Source organism: Cebus imitator, unplaced genomic scaffold, assembly GCF_001604975.1.
Source record: "Cebus imitator isolate Cc_AM_T3 unplaced genomic scaffold, Cebus_imitator-1.0 Scaffold130, whole genome shotgun sequence".
Taxonomy (NCBI): domain Eukaryota; kingdom Metazoa; phylum Chordata; class Mammalia; order Primates; family Cebidae; genus Cebus; species Cebus imitator.
Window position 1 is genome coordinate 1,599,172 of NW_016107445.1, and position 15,881 is coordinate 1,615,052.

At 39.9% G+C, this 15,881-nt stretch overlaps 1 protein-coding gene across 1 annotated transcript in view; it reads right to left on the bottom strand.

Annotated features, from left to right (window-relative positions):
- GJA1 (gap junction protein alpha 1) overlaps positions 1-7,307 on the bottom strand; it is a 14,533-nt gene extending 7,226 nt beyond the window's left edge. Inside the window, exon 1 of the mRNA XM_017541048.2 lies at positions 7,052-7,307. The gene's annotated coding sequence lies outside the window, so the exon portion shown is untranslated. The remainder of the gene's footprint in view (positions 1-7,051) is intronic.
- Between the last annotated feature and the right edge of the window lie 8,574 nt (positions 7,308-15,881).

The following is a 15,881-nucleotide window of genomic DNA, read 5'->3' on the forward strand; positions in this document are numbered from 1 at the left end:
AAAAAAAAAAAAAAAAAAAAAGAAAAGAAAAGAAAAAACATACACCCCTGGTCTTCAGCAGTCTGGATGAATCTGAATTTCTAGAGGTGGGACCTAGGAGTAAGGTTTTGTTTGTTTGGTTTTTTGGTTACTTTTTAAATAAATGTCCCAGGTGATTCTGAAGGTTTTGGGCCAGGAGGCAAACACTGGTTTCTTGACATTTCTGCTTCTTTCTTGTTCAAAATATTTAGGGGTGGGAAAACTGTCAGGAAAGTGGAAGAGACAGAGTCTAAAAAATCCACGGGGCTGAGTCTGTGGAGTAGCAGCTCTCTGGGCGCCGGCACTGAGCCCATCCCTGGCTCCACGTTCCTTGTCACTCTTTGCATCTCCATCTGCACCTCCCTTCGAGCAGAAAGACTTAAACTCTAATTCAAATGAAATCTCTTAAAAATAAAGCTTCAATTTTAAAATTATATTTGACTGTGCCTTTTGCCTTAAAAACAAATCACTGAGCCGAAGTCGCAGTCAAGTCTGTCCATGCCATTAATATCCTAATAGTTATTAGAATTAGAAAGTATTTTACTTTCAACTTTATTTTTCTCAAGAAGAGACAAATGTAATGAGTTGAGAGTGGAGACTTAAATAAAGGTAAATAGGATTATTGAAAGTTAAAGTGAAATTAGATATCCATCATCTTTTGATGATTGGGAGAACAGAGAAGGTGAAGGTTATTAATACCTGAAAGAATAAAATCAAGGGTCTAAATATACAAAAGGAAATGTCTATGGAAGTTACCAATAAAATAATCTAATGGATTTTTTGGGAGGAAAGGGAAATCGTGTGTGTGTTGTACTAACACCAAAATATATTTATGCCCCAAAACTCAAATACAAACCCTTCTAATGTTTTCTTTCACTTTTATAATAACCTCTGCCCCTCCAGTAAGTACCATTGAGGGAACTCAGTTATCTATTCCTCTGCACTTACAACAGCCACGTGTTCTTTGTGGTAATACTTTTTTCTTTTTTTGAGACAGTATCCTGCTCTGTTGCCCAGGCTGGAATGCAGTGGCACGATCTCAGCTCACTGCAGCCTCCGCCTCCTGGGTTCAAGTGATTCTCCTGCCTCAGCCTCCTGAGTAGCTGGGATTACAGGCGCATGCTGTCACGCCTGGCTAATTTTTGTATTTTTAGTAGAGACAGGGTTTCGCCAATTGGCCAGGCTGGTCTCGAACTCCTGACCTCGTGATCCGCCTGCCTCAGCCTCCCAAAGTGCTGGGATTACAGGCGTGAGCCACCGCGCCCAGCTAGTAATATTTACATGTACAAATAATTAACATAACCCACATTCACTCCATCAGCAAGTACTATAGGCTCTATCTTCAAAATATAACCAGGCAATGGCCAATTCTTAGCCATCATCACTTTGCTAGGTTTCATGTCATAAGCCTCGTCACCCTGAGTAATCGGTCAATCTTGAGAAAACAAACCAACAATCAGCTAAGTCTGATGAGCTCTGCTCCATCCGCACAGCTCACATCCTCACTTGTTTCAGGTCTCACCTCATCAGCCAACTTTCCTGACCACCAAGTATGAAATAGCAGCATCCTTTCTCCAGTCCTGTCATTTCCTATTCCCTTTGCCCTGGTTTTAAACAATTATTTTAATAGACTTTATCTCTGCTTGATAGAGTAAATATTTACCTGGTTATTGTGTACATCCTTCCATAGAAGGATTTATTATTTGCCTTCCTCAACAGGAATGTGAGCTATACACGGGAGTTTGCTTTGTTCACTGCTATATCCCCAGTGCTTAAAAGAGTAAGAGATGCACCCGGGCGTGTTGGCTCACACCTGTAATCTCAGCATTTTGGGAGGCAGAGGCAGGTGGATCACTTGAGGTCAGGAGTTTGTGATCAGCCTGGTCAACATAGAGAAATTCCGTCTCTACTAAAAATACAAAAAAAAGTAGCCAGGCGTGGTGGTGGGTTCCTGTAATCCCAGCTACTTGGGAGGCTGAGGCAGGAGAATAGCTTGAATCTGGGAGATGGAGGTTGCAGTGAGCCAAGATTGCACCACTGCGCTCCAGCCTCGGCGACAGAGACTCCATCTCAAAAAGAAAAAAAAAACAAACATGCGCACACACACACAAAAAACAGATACTGTGCAAAAACAACAAGAACAAAAAACCCCACCAGTTTCTTTGTTTTCATCTCTTTGGGATTCTTTTAATTGTAGTTATAGATCTCAAATTTCTAAAGTTTCAAATTAATTAAAAAGGGGACTTTACAGTAAAAAAGTATTGTCATCTCATTCTCATACTGTTAAATTTTCAAGTGACAATTCCTGAAACAGAGAACTGTTTGTTGAAACAACATGCTTCAAATGGTTCCTGGGCAGGCAATAGAGCTGAATTAAGAAAAAAAGGCTCTTTACAACCCCCCACTGCTAAATTTGACTGGCTTAGAAAAAAAAAAAGAAAGAAAGAACAAGGAAAAAGGCTCTTTAACAAAGAGCTTCCTGAATTTGTTAGATGAGATCCTAATGAGGGTTACATTCTTGTAGCACTGCATCAGGTATCACTGTTAGGTTGTTGTAGGTTAAGATTTAAAACACAAAACAAACAAACAAACAAAAAAACAAAAAAAAAAAAACACAACTGTGTGGTTGTCCCCTAGTTCTGTGATATTCTAACTCTGACTGCGCCACACAATTTTATTGTAGCCAAGGACACCCTTTCAAGAAGAAATAGCCGCCTGTTCCAAGTTGTATAGATTTGAAGAATGATAAATATTGGGGAAGGCTGGGGCTCTGAAGGGTAAGAACAGCGGCTCATATTAACCCTGGTTAATATAACATCTTTGCAGTCTGAGTCTACGCAGACAGTAAAGTGACTAGACTCAAGTACCATGGAAAAGATGCCTAGTTCATCAGATAATACCAAGCCTTTACTTCCTTATTTATACTTTGATGGGCTAATTGTAGTGTATCAAACTTACTGTATATAAACATTTAAAATGCTGTCTCATGGTTCTCTGATTGCCCCCAGGTTCCTTTATAAAGAATTGCACATTTGTGTAGGTATTTGATGTTGTGAACTGCTTATTTTGGGGGCATAGGGCAGGACAAAAAAAAAAAAATTCCAACAAGCCTTTCTTTCCCTGCTATTACCCCTCCTCATCACGTACACAACTTACATTAGCATCCACAAAATGAGATGAGATGGGGATTGAGGTGTGAGGAACTCCATCCAAAGAGAGGACGATGCATCCCATAAAAGACAGTCCCCTCTCTAGTTCAACAGCTATTACTCAACTCTCCCCCTACACAAGTTTCTCAAGATCAATTTAGGACTGCTAGACGAAAAACCCTAAGTCAGAAGCTGCAGGCTAAAAGCCGTGTTCTTCAATCCCAGTGTAACTTAATACACTTCTACCAGTCGTTGGTGTTTCCTCTGACCCTACTCTTACTTCCACCTCCAAATTGACTATATTTTTTGAATAGCCTTGCTATTTTATAATCATATAAAGACACCCTTAGGGTCCTCATAAGTGTACTGATTAAGACAGTCGATTTTTTTTTTTAATGATCATTGAATAAGTTAACTCATGCATGTGAAACTTTTTGGCATTCTTTAAAAGATCTTTAGATATAGTTCATTTGTTTTTAAAATTTTCATTTTTTTCTTTAGCAAAACAGGGACTAAAAAATAATTGACCAACACACATTTTCTTTTAAGAAAAAAATTTTATAAAGATGAAAACTTGCTATGTTGCCCAGGCTGGTTTTCAACTGCTGGCCTCAAACGATCCTCCCCCCACCCTCTCAAAGGGCCAGGATTACAGGCAAGAGCCATCATGCCCGGCTGATGACAAACACACATTTTTCTTAAAATACTCTTTTAAAAGCCTAGGGAAACTAAAATGCGAAATTTACGAAATTTTATAAGCCACTGATACACACACAAAAACAGAGCTAACCACAGTTTGAATTTTGGTAAAAGACAATCTGTACACACATAGTTAAGTGGTGACTTTAAGATGGAGAATTCAGGCAGTTATGCTAAGAATTCAGAAATATGTATATTAATCTCCCATGAAAGAGATGCTCTGGGGATTTTAAAAAACTTGAATTATCCATATTGAATATTACATTCATAATAAACATTAGATAATTGCTTATTCTCTCCAGAGCTGAACTGATGTGTGTGGATAAGCTTCCACATATCTCTTCAAATAACTGAGAATCTTGAAGATTAGTTAGAACAACCGGAAAGGTGGAGTAAAAGATACTAATCACTGGTGACTGTCCTAACATTCCCTTCCCTGCGGGCATCATATACAAAGGCTCAAACCAAGTTACACCCCTGGAATTAGAGAAAAGAAAAGAAAGAATGCACCCAGTGTTTTCCCTCCTTGATGCAGGAATTTGAACCATCTAAGTAACAAAGCAACCTTCAGTATCTGCAAGCACAGCCTTTTATCTGCCTCCTGCGGAGCATCTTTGGAACCACGTTTCCCCAGCAGGGTGAGAGCACTGTAGGTATCACAATCCCCAAAGGTGAGGAACTCAGTGGCTGGGGTGAGAGCCCTCAGAAGGCATTAGAAAAATGTGGAGCATGTTTAAACAGTGAAGAAAGTAGGAGCAAAGCACTAGCACTGCATTTTCCCAGCAGAGGACAGGTAACCAGTCTAAGCTGACTTTGGGGAGTACAAAGCACCCCCACACTGGAGGAACATGTGCTAATAATATAGAATCAACACATCGCCAGGACGGAATGTACTGCCTCTGCTTGGTATAATTTCCAGTCAATTCGGCCTACCCAGAAGTAATTACTCTTCTCCCAAAGGTGTTTTCTAACTGGCTTATTTCATTGTTGTGTGTGTGTGTGGGAGGGGGCGGTTAATGAAATTTCTGCATTACTAGACGCTTTAATTTCCAGTGACCCTGGCACAAAAGTAAACATTGGGCTTCCTCACAGGGGCACTTTTCACCGAGGTCAAATGCGCCCGATTTTCGGAGGGCGAGATTCAGTATCCTTCTGGTCATTACTAACTGGGTCTGGGACGCAAAAGAAATTAAACCCAGTCTAAGTAAAGCCACGCTTCTTTCTACAACACCGTGTACCTCTCCCCTTCCCACCCCCACTTTGTACCCGGAGAGAAAGAGAAGCACGCCTCTTGGGCGCAAGGAGAGCTTACTGATGGGCATTATCAGAAACGCCCAGCCAAAGTCGCCCGGGTCACGAAAGGGGCAGGGTGGGCGCTGCGCAGCTCCGAGCGCGAGGCGTGCGTCTGGGAAACCGGCTGACTCGTCCCGGACGCGTCATCAGCTCCCCGAGGGTCTCTCCTCCCCGCCTCTTCCCCCCGCGCCGCCCCGCCTCGTTCTCGGGAAGTTTCAGGAACTTCCAGGACCCGGAGAGTTGCAAGTGCAATTTAAGCACGATAATTCCCAAGGTACTCAGGTTTTACCAACGGGGAGATAGTGGGATTCTGCAAGTTTCAAAAAAAAAAAAAAAAAAAAAAAAAAAAAAAAAAAAAAAAAAAAAAAAAGCGACTGGGGTGAGAGGGATGGGAAATTAGATTGACAACTTTAATTAAATCAACCATTTGCTCTTCTACCATTTGGCACCCAGCCCATCTCTCCTCCCATCCCTCCCACCCCGCGCCCCGGGTTCCTTCGCAGTGACGGAACTCGGACCTGCGCTCGGTTTGACTAGTGACGATTGAAGGGAAACGTCCCCAAACCGCGCTGGTTCGGGCAGGAAGGCGCGGGAGGGAGCCTGGCAGACGCTAAGATGGCAGGAGGCGCCCCACGCCCGTCCGGCCCACGGCCTCGGGCCTCCGCAAAGCCTTCATTTTTATTTGTTTTTCAGCATTCACGGGTGCAGACACTTCCACTGCAGGGTCACGTCAAGAATCTAAACTGATTATTTTAGTCTGTAAATTTACACAGAACAAAAAATCCTTACCGGGCACAAAAATGCATGGTTGCATTTCTGATGAACAAAATGTGTCTTACCAATAAACGTATTTTAAATATTGAACCCTTTAAAGCAACACCTTCGCGTTATCTTTGCCCTGGGAGCTCCAACTCCAAAGAACTGCCCCGGAGTTCTGAATTCTGTTGCAGCTTCGGGCAGAGGGAAGGTGCGGGGACGGCGGGGGCTGGGGGTGGGTAGCTCCCTCTAAAGCGCCGTTTAAAGAAAGTTTTTTTCCTGCTCTTTCTAGGAGCTCCCGTTTTAGGGGACGGTTTTGGAAAACACCCTGACATACACTCTTTTGTAAACGTCTGATCTCCTCTAATGCTCTGTAACTAACCACCACCCATTGAAGAGATTTCATCTCCTAAACTGACATCGTGGTCGAGTAAAAGCAGTGTCTCCTGAGGGTCTCGAATCTTTCCATAGTGGTTGCTAACACAAAGTAACAATTTACTGTTGATTTTCAAAAGTAATATTAATACTCTTGAATTTGATACGTTTTTGTTGAATGGGGAAAATTCTAGGGAGGAACCACGTGGAAGTCAAGTAACCACGGTGTTTTAACAAAGCACTTTGTCACAAAAGAAGTTGGCTTTGCAAAGCTATAGAACATCAATCAATATTTCCATATGAAAAAAGCACTTTATTAAGTGTCGAATACTATAGGAAGCACGCTAAGCAAATTTGCACTTGGATTTTTGCAATGTAATCAGTCAAATCCCCCAACCCCGTCTCCTAACCGCCCCCCCCACCCCAACAAATGATGGCACCTAGACTATTACTAATTATAAAAAAAAAAAAATTATTCTCTAAAACGAAGAACCAGACATCCAGTAAACTAGTCCTTTATTCTAATCTTAAAGGTTTGAAACTTTTACCTGTTGCAATATTAATAGAAACTTTTATAACAGTCAAAATATACATTCGGTCCAACAAATTTTAACTTTAAAACTATAGAAACACCTTCAAATCCATCAATCCATTTACAGTATCATAATTCAAAGCTACATTTAACACATTTTAAAACTTTAGAAAAGTTTTACTTGTAGAAAAAGAAACTACTAAAGTGTTCTCATTTTTTTTAAACTTACTCTTTTGCTTAAAAGAAGTGAAGCCACGCCAAGTGATTGAACTCCTTGGAGGATGAAGTAAAAGGAAAAGGCCAGTTCAGGCACTGAGACCTGTCTATTTAAAGTTTAAAACTCTGCTGCTGTTTGGTACTTTCCTCACGCCTTCCCCCTAATGAAAGAAAAGTGCTGATACCTCGTAAAAGCTTTTTTGTAACTTGGAGCACAGAGCTTTTAAAAGTTTCAAGCCACTGACTCAACTGGGAGGAGGGGCTAGAAGAAAGGGGAGGGCAAAGGGAAAGGCGGGGAGGAGGTGGGGAGGAGGCTGGTGAATGTAAAAGGGTGGGGGGAGAAGAGGCGAAGAGCAGGAGCGGGATCAGGATAAAGTCGTAGTTTAAATTTGCTGATGAGAAAAAATCAAATAGCATTAGGGACATGAATGCCTCCACTTGGAGTTGCTCCTCACACATAAGAATCATTGATTATTGTGTTTGCTTCACCAAAAGACCAGGGATGATGGGGAAAAATAGTGTATATTTTTATTATAACATTGTCTAAAAATTTTAACGTAGTTTACAATATAAATAAAAATGGCGGGGAAGCATATAACCAGTTCAAGCTTGTTTCACACTGACCAAGGTGTGTGAAGTTACAGGTAGGTGTGAGTGACCTGTTTGATGATCTAATTCCCTTCCTTTAAATTTAAATGAGGACAATTAACAAAGGAAATGGTGGGGAAGGGAGAGAGACGTTTCAAAAATCGACATAAATGAAGAAAAGTCCATACGCAATCCATCTTTCTACCCCTTCATTGCTTTGAATTTTTACTCTTTCTTTCAGTTTAGCAAAAGGCTGTGTGTGCATGTGTATGTGTGTGTGTGTTTTACATCTGTAGCATGTTTTGTTTGCCTATGAAATCTTGATATCTGACCTCTACCCTGTCTCCAGAAAACTAAGATTTTATATTTCAGCCCTCTTTATTCAAAAACACTAAAACCCAAATCTGTAGTGAAATGTCAGGATTTTAAAAACACAGGCTATCGGCCAGGCGCTGTGTCTCACACCCGTAATCCTAGCATTTTGGGAGGCCGAGGTGGGTGGATCACCTGAGGTCAGGAGTTCAAGATCAGCCTGGCCATCATGGTGAAACCCCATCTTTATTAAAACAAACAAACAAACAACAACAACAACAAAACAGACTATGGTTGCCTTAAGTAGGTTCCCAAACTATTCAGTCCTCCTTAAGATCACTTCCCCCTCTCAAGACCACTAGAGTTTTCTGCCCAGTGACAGTAGAGTGGGCAGATCATCTTTCTGTACTTCCCTGCCCCTTTCAATGCTCTCCCTCTTCAGGGCTCTGCTTTAGGGTTTATAATGACCTGAGTCATGTGGCCTCATTCTTAAAGCAGGCAGCTGCTTTGAGGGCTTCCCAGATGCCATAGCAGAGTGTTGTGGTAGGACAATTCCTTGTAAACAGGCTTCAGTGATGCTCCTGAGGTTGGGCAGGAAATCTCTTGGCCATATTCTCTGGAAGGAAAGCAAACTCACCCGGCCTTCATATTCCTAACACTTTTCTCACTAGTGGAAATACCAGAAAAAAGAAGGATGGCAAATATATTCTGGTAGACACCGTTCCCTAATTAAACTTTCACTGAAATGACTAATACAACATCTTTTGAAGTGTTGCAGTTTTAAGGAACAATTTTGCTTTCACTTGGCTGTCCTATTTCCAAGAGTATATTTTTCTTTAAGGAAGGGCAAAAACAATCTTCTGGAAGTAGAAATTCTAATCTGGCTTTTGAGTCTTCAGATTCAGCAACCTATAAATATTGTTTTGGTCTTGTATTTATGAATCTATTGTTTTGCCTTAATTAAAAATTATTTCACTGGACTTAGAACACATTCATGAAAATGATTTATTCTTTTTATCATAAAAATGCATTTCTTCTTTATTAAAAACTCTATGCTTCATTTACATAACAATTTATTTTGTAAAATTATTTTTCAAGTACAATTATAAAAAAATTACCATGATGCTAATTCAGATTAAGTGTCGTGAAAGAAAAGTTGTCATTGACTATTTTATAATAGGGATTTTAGAGCAAAACAATATTGTGTTTCTTTTTCTTATGTTTGGTTAGGTCGTATAGATGGATATTGAAGTTCAAGTATTCTGCTACTTTTTCTTTTTAAATTATTACCTATGTGACTAATTGGAAATATAATTAAAGAACTTCTTTTTAGCAAGTTAAATTATTCATGGATATCACTTGAACCATTTTCTAAGCCAAAGGGATTACTCTTAGGATAAGCCAAGCCACTGATTAGTTACTTCTCTTAATATATGAACGTATTATGTCTTTTCTTTCTAAAATTATTTTTCCGTGATCACTGATACAAGATCTCAACATGATTTCATCAAAAATATAATTGATAAGACATTCTGTGGAGCCTTCTCTTCTTTTGGGTTAGTGGCACTGAAATGCAATGCTATGAGTAATCACGCACAAGGGAAACTAGGTTTTGTGAAAGATCCCATAGTTTTCTTCTTTTCTTTTTTTTTTTTTAAGACGGAGTTTCACCAATGTGGTCAGGCTGGTCTTGAACTCCCAACCTCAGGTGATCCACCTGCCTTGGCCTCCAAAGTGCTTGGATTACAGGCATGAGCCACAACATCCAGCCTAATCCCATGGTTTTCTCTGCTGGACAACTAACGGGGTCTCTAAATGACAAGTAGCAATCCCTATTATTACTCATACTTTAGCAGTGTCAGTGAGTTATATTTTTGTCAATAATACAGTTGTACAAAAGTATCTCATTTACCTGACCTTGAAGCTTGTCGCCATTGGAATGTTTTGCAAAAATTGTGGAATAGTTTTTTTTTTTTTAAGGTGTTTTTCTCATAGTCTCAGAAATGTCAATGCCATGTCTTTAATATAAACACTGACTTCCCAGAACTGTATCTCCTCTGATTGTCAGACCTTGTCTATGTAGAAGAAATGGATGCAGCCTAATTTGGTAGTCAGACAACACTGCTCTTTGAAAAAGTAGAAACAGTTAACTACAGTTTCTGTCTTCTGCAGGGATTCTTTAGGCCGAATCACCTGCCATGCCTTTGATTCTGTTTTATCCAGGTAGCTATATACTTTGAAAAATGCACATTATTGTCACAATGGAAGGTAAGTTATTTTTCAGAATTATGAGAAATATTTCTTAATATGAGAACCAATTCCTTTTTTGGGTTTTTACCCAATTCAAAATAGGAATTTCTGAAATTTTAAGAAATTAATGGAGTGATTTTTAAGGTCTTTAAATGCCTATCTCACACAAACTCTGATGGATTAATTTCACCTCATTCAATAGCATAAACATTCAAAATAATTGGTGGCTCCGGATTAGAGACCTGTAAGAAGAGTATTTGTAATGGGAGAGCAGTGAGCTATAGGAACTTGAAATGCTATACTAACAGTAAGAAAGGAAGGTAGAATTATCGGAACTTGATGACGGATGAGTGGGAGGAGAAGGGAGAGAAGGCTGTAGAAACTGATTTTTGGAGTTTTGATTGGGAAAATATGACCTACACACAAAAAAAGGAAACCGGGGGAGGTGCTGAGCTGCTGAAAGAGATACAATGATTTGTTTGAAATATTTTGATATGAAGAACTAAAAAATCTCGATAAAGACAACTGACTGACAATTTAAAACAGGAGCTGTAGAGTTCACTTTAAAATTGTTATGGCTGGACGCAGTGACTCATGCCTGTAATCCCAGCACTTTGGATGGCCAAGGCGGGCGGATCACCTGAGGTCAGGCGTCCAAGACCAGCCCGGGCAACATGGTGAAACCCCATCTCTACTAAAAATACAAAAATTAGCTGGGTGTGGTAGCTTCCTGAGAATAGGCCTCATGAAACTAGGGTTTGAAGGTATTTTCTCCAAGTAGGTGAGGTTATCAGCTGGCCGAGATGAAAGTGAGTGAAGAAGAATGGGAAAATTTGCAATACCTCAGGGGCAATTCAAGGCATTGTAGAAGAATGGAAAGACTATCTGAGACTAAGAGGGTCTAGGTTGATTTTGTAATGAGATAAGATGGCATTAATTAACAGGTTTCCTTTCCTTAGCATCACAATAATCCTTTCAAAGCACCAAATTTCCATTTTCACTAATACTTACTGAAAACAAGAAAGAAGTAAAAGTTAATTTGGAGCTCATTAGTTTACAAGTTTAGAAATGCTCTACTCAAATTGGTAAAATTAGCCAGAAAATCCGTTCTTAATGTGACTGTTGGTCAATTACATTTCTTTCAGACCAGTAAAGATTTCTCATCATATTACCAACTTGTGCTGGCATCCTTTTTCAAAAGATAAGTTTCTGGGGTCTGTCAATTTGCTTCATAATCCTGAAGTACTCAACTTAACTGAAAACTTCTTTCCCGTTTACTTAGCATTCTATCATCTTGAAAGACGTTTAAGAATCAAAGATTGATTTGAACTGTGTAAAATGTCAACTCATATTTGTAGCCCACATTTATCTCCAAGTGAATCTTACTGTAAATCAAACTGCACAAAAAGGTATTTGTAAAGAGAAGAATTTGTTTTGCTTTGTTTCGTTGAATGGGAAAGAATTCCAGCCAGTGGATAAATATGTCTTTGGCTCCACCTTCTGTGCAGAGTGAAAATGAACATTGCAAGAAGAAACTGGTAAATCATTAATTTCATGTTTATTTGTTTAATTTTACCTTTTCGTTGAAACTTGGTTAATTTTTTATGATCACTTGTGAATTCGTTCATTCAGTAAATATTTAAGTCTCAGAGATTATGGTAGACATTTTTTAGTTATGCAGTCAATCAAAACCAATATCAAAGTTGAACTTCATTCTGCTTTAGTCTTTTGAGTTTTCTTTAAGGGAATTTTGAAAAAGCAAGCAAACAAAGGTAGGAAAAAAGAATACTAGCTAGGTTCCTCAAAAAAGAAACATGCTCTTTTGCTCTGTGAGTCCACAGGGGGGTGCTATTTTAAGAAGGCTATCAATAGTATATCCACTTTAAAAAACGATCAAAAGACACCTGGATGTGGTGGTTCATGCCTGTAATCTCATCACTTTGGGAGGCCGAGGCAGGCAGATCATCTGAGATCAGCAATTCAAGACCAGCCTGGCCAACATGGCGAAATCCCCTCTCTACTAAGAAATACAAAAATTAGCCGGGCCTGGTGGCGGGCGCCTATAATCTCAGCTACTCTGGAGGCTGAGGCAGGAAGAACTGCTTGAACCCAGGAGGCAGAAGTTGCAATAAGCTGAGATCATGCCACTGCACTCCAGCCTGGGCAACACAGCAAGACTCTGTCTCAAAAAAAAAAAAAAAAAAAAAAAAAAAACGCCGGGTGCGGTGGCTCAAGCCTGTAATCCCAGCACTTTGGGAGGCCTAGGCGGGTGGATCACGAGGTCAAGAGATCAAGACCATCCTGGTCAACATGGTGAAACCCCATCTCTACTAAAAATACAAAACATTAGCTGGGCATGGTGGCACGTGCCTGTAATCCCAGCTACTCAGGAGGCTGAGGCAGGAGAATTGCCTGAACCCAGGAGGCGGAAGTTGTGGTGAGCCGAGATCAGGCCATTGCACTCCAGCCTGGGTAACAAGAGCGAAACTCAGTCTCAAAAAAAAAAAAAAAATCAGAATCAAGTCTAGAGGTTTGGAACCTGCAGCTCTTAATTTTGCATGTGTATTAGTTTTGTTTATAGAAAGAGAAACAACAAGTCATTTGTACTGATTGACAATCTAAATAAATTTTTTTATGCTAAGAAATTTTTTTTTTTTTTTTTTTTTTGAGACAATTTCCCTCTTATTTCAATCTTGGCTCACTGTAACCTCTGCCTCCCAGGTTCAAGTGATAGTGATGCCTCAGCCTCTCCAGTAGTTGGCAGTACCTGGGTTTACAGGTGCATGCCACCACACCCAGCTAATATTTGTATACTGTATTTAGTAGAGACGGGGTTTCATCATGTTGACCAGGCTAGTCTTGAACCCCTGACCACCAGCCTCGGCCTCCCAAAGGGCTGTGATTACAGGCGTGAGCCACCGTGCCCGGATTTATGCTAAGAATTTAAATCTTTTGAAGATCACATGACAAATAAAATATTTCAATATGTTAATTTTAGCGCAGATAATATGAATATTATTTATTATCTAAAAATTACTTAACCACTTGCTAATCTCCTGAGGATGATCACTTGCCATCATTTTATGTTTAGTATTGTACTAGATGCAGTGGAAACTTGAAAATTATAGAGAACATTTTGCAAGTGGAGGTGATTCCTTACGTGCAAATTTTTAATGCAGGCTTTAACAAGGATATGAACAAATGTTTAGTTAAAATAACAAATGCATGAACAAATTACGTACTTGTTGAACTGATGCCAAAGGAAAAGAAAAAAACTTAGCATTGCTTCAAAAGTCAGCTGAGATAAAAATTCCCGAATGAAATATTTACAATACTTGGTTATAGAACCACTTACCAAAGTCGTTAAAATGCCTCTCTGTTGTATGTCTAAGTCTGCTTTGGTGCACAGGATGAGGCACCTATGGACAGCTTTATACAGTACATATCCTTTATAGACACTAACAAATTTATCACGTTTTCATTTAGTATTGGCATAAACAACACAATTATCTCTAAGAAATCATGCATCATGGCAATTATAAGTTCTATGTATATTAGAAATATTTCAGCCCACATAGCTCTAAGAATGGCAAAATTTAAGAACCCTATTAGATTTCTAAGACAGCCTTTTGTTTGCTTGTTATTAATAACGGGAAATGAGTAGTACTTTAGTGTCAGATGGTTATGATTTAAAAGCAAGGTTCAAATGTGGTAGGCTTGACATGTTTGGAAGGTTCTAGTGACTTTTCACTCTCCTATATATTCATGTGGCTACTTACAACAAATTACTTGAAGCCATGGTCAGGCTGATGTAAAGGCAGAACATCATCATTATAAAGGTATTTAAGGACTTCAGAAACTTTTTCAGACCAAAACCATCCTCCCTACTGGTCCCTTATGGAAGCTAGATTTTCTGCTATGTATTAGAGTTCCACCTTTGGATAAAGACATTGGAATCTTTTTTTTTTTTTTTTTTTTGAGAGGGAGTCTCACTCTGTCGCCCAGGTTGGAATGCAATGGTGTGATCTTGGCTCACTGCAACCTCTGCCTCCTGGGTTCAAGCGATTCTCCTACCTCAGCCTTCTGAGTAGCTGGGATTACAGGCACCTACCACCACGCCTGGCTAATTTTTGTATTTTTAGCAGAGATAGGGGTTTCACCATCTTGGGCAGGCTGGTCTCGAACTCCTGACCTCAGATGATTTGCCCACCTCAGCCTCCCAAAGTGCTGGGATTACAGGCGTGAGCCACCACACCCGGCCAACATTGAAATCGTTAAGAAGGTCCAAAAGGGGCTGGGCGAGGTGGCTCACGCCTGTAATCCCAGCACTCTAGAGGCCGAGGTGGGTGGATCATGAGGTCAGGAGATAGAGACCATCCTGGTCAACATGGTGAAACCCAGTCTCTATTTAAAAAAGAAGAAGAAGAAAGTCCAAAAGGAAATGCAAGTATATTTTGCAAGTATATTTTTGGAAAGGGTAAAAACATAAAATATTAACAAAAATCATCATTGTGACTTAAGAAGGAGGCTTTAAAAGAAGGGATATAAATTTTGATGAGAGTTCCATCAGTAAATTGAGGAATCTATGAAATGATATAAGCCAATTTGGTTTTCACAACTTATATGTCCTTTTTGGCATGTACTAGTGGCCACTACAAAAGATTGACTTGTATGAAGATTACACCCTCATGATATTAGTGTCAGCATACAAAAAAAATAAGTCTTAGATCAAGTTCTGATTTTGATATTGTATTAGTCAAAGTACTCCATGACTGCCCTCTGCAAGCTGGATTGCCTGGAAAGCTGGTGGTTATTCTGTCCAAAGGCCTGAGAACTAGTGGAGCCAAGGGTGTAAACTCTAGCCCGAGGCCCAGAGAAGATGATAAGGTATCCCAAGCATCAGGTAGGCAGGAAGGAAAACAGAAGAATTTCTCTATCTTCTGCCTTTTGTTTTATTTAGGCCTTCTATAGATTAGATGATACCCAGTCATTTTGTGGAGGACAGTCTGTCTGAGTCCACAAATTCAAATGATAATCTCATCCAGAAACATCTTCTCAGGTACACCCAGAAATAATGTTTAATCTGGGCACCTTGTGGTCAGTCAAGTTGACACATGAAATAAATCAACACAGTTGCTTGCTTATTTATTTATTTGTTTATTTATTTTGAGTCAGAGGTACACTCTTGTTGCACAGACTGGAGTGCAATGGCACAATCTTGGCTCACTGCAACTTCCGCCTCCTGGGTTCAAGCGATTCTCCTACCTCAGCCTCCTGAGTAGCTAGATTAGTAGCTGGCATATGCCACCAAGCCTGGCTAATTTTTAGTAGAGATAAGCCTTCTCCATGTTGGTCAGGCTGATCTTGAACTCCCAACCTCAGGTGATCCACCCACCTCAGACTCCCACACGCCTGGGATATCAGGCGTGAGCCACCACACCGAGCCTAGTTGCTTATTTAATAAGTATTTATTAGCAAGCAGGCACATAACCATTTTATACAACTTATTTTGAATTCTCTATGAAACCCTGATTGTTCATTTTAGATGAGGAGACTATCATCTTACATAAAAAGTTCTTTTTTCTCCCCAAAGGAGTTATTTTATTTTTATTTATTTTGAGATGGAGTCTTGCTCCTGTCGTGCAGTCTGGAGTGTAGTGGCAAGATCTTGGCTCACTGCAACCTCCACCTCC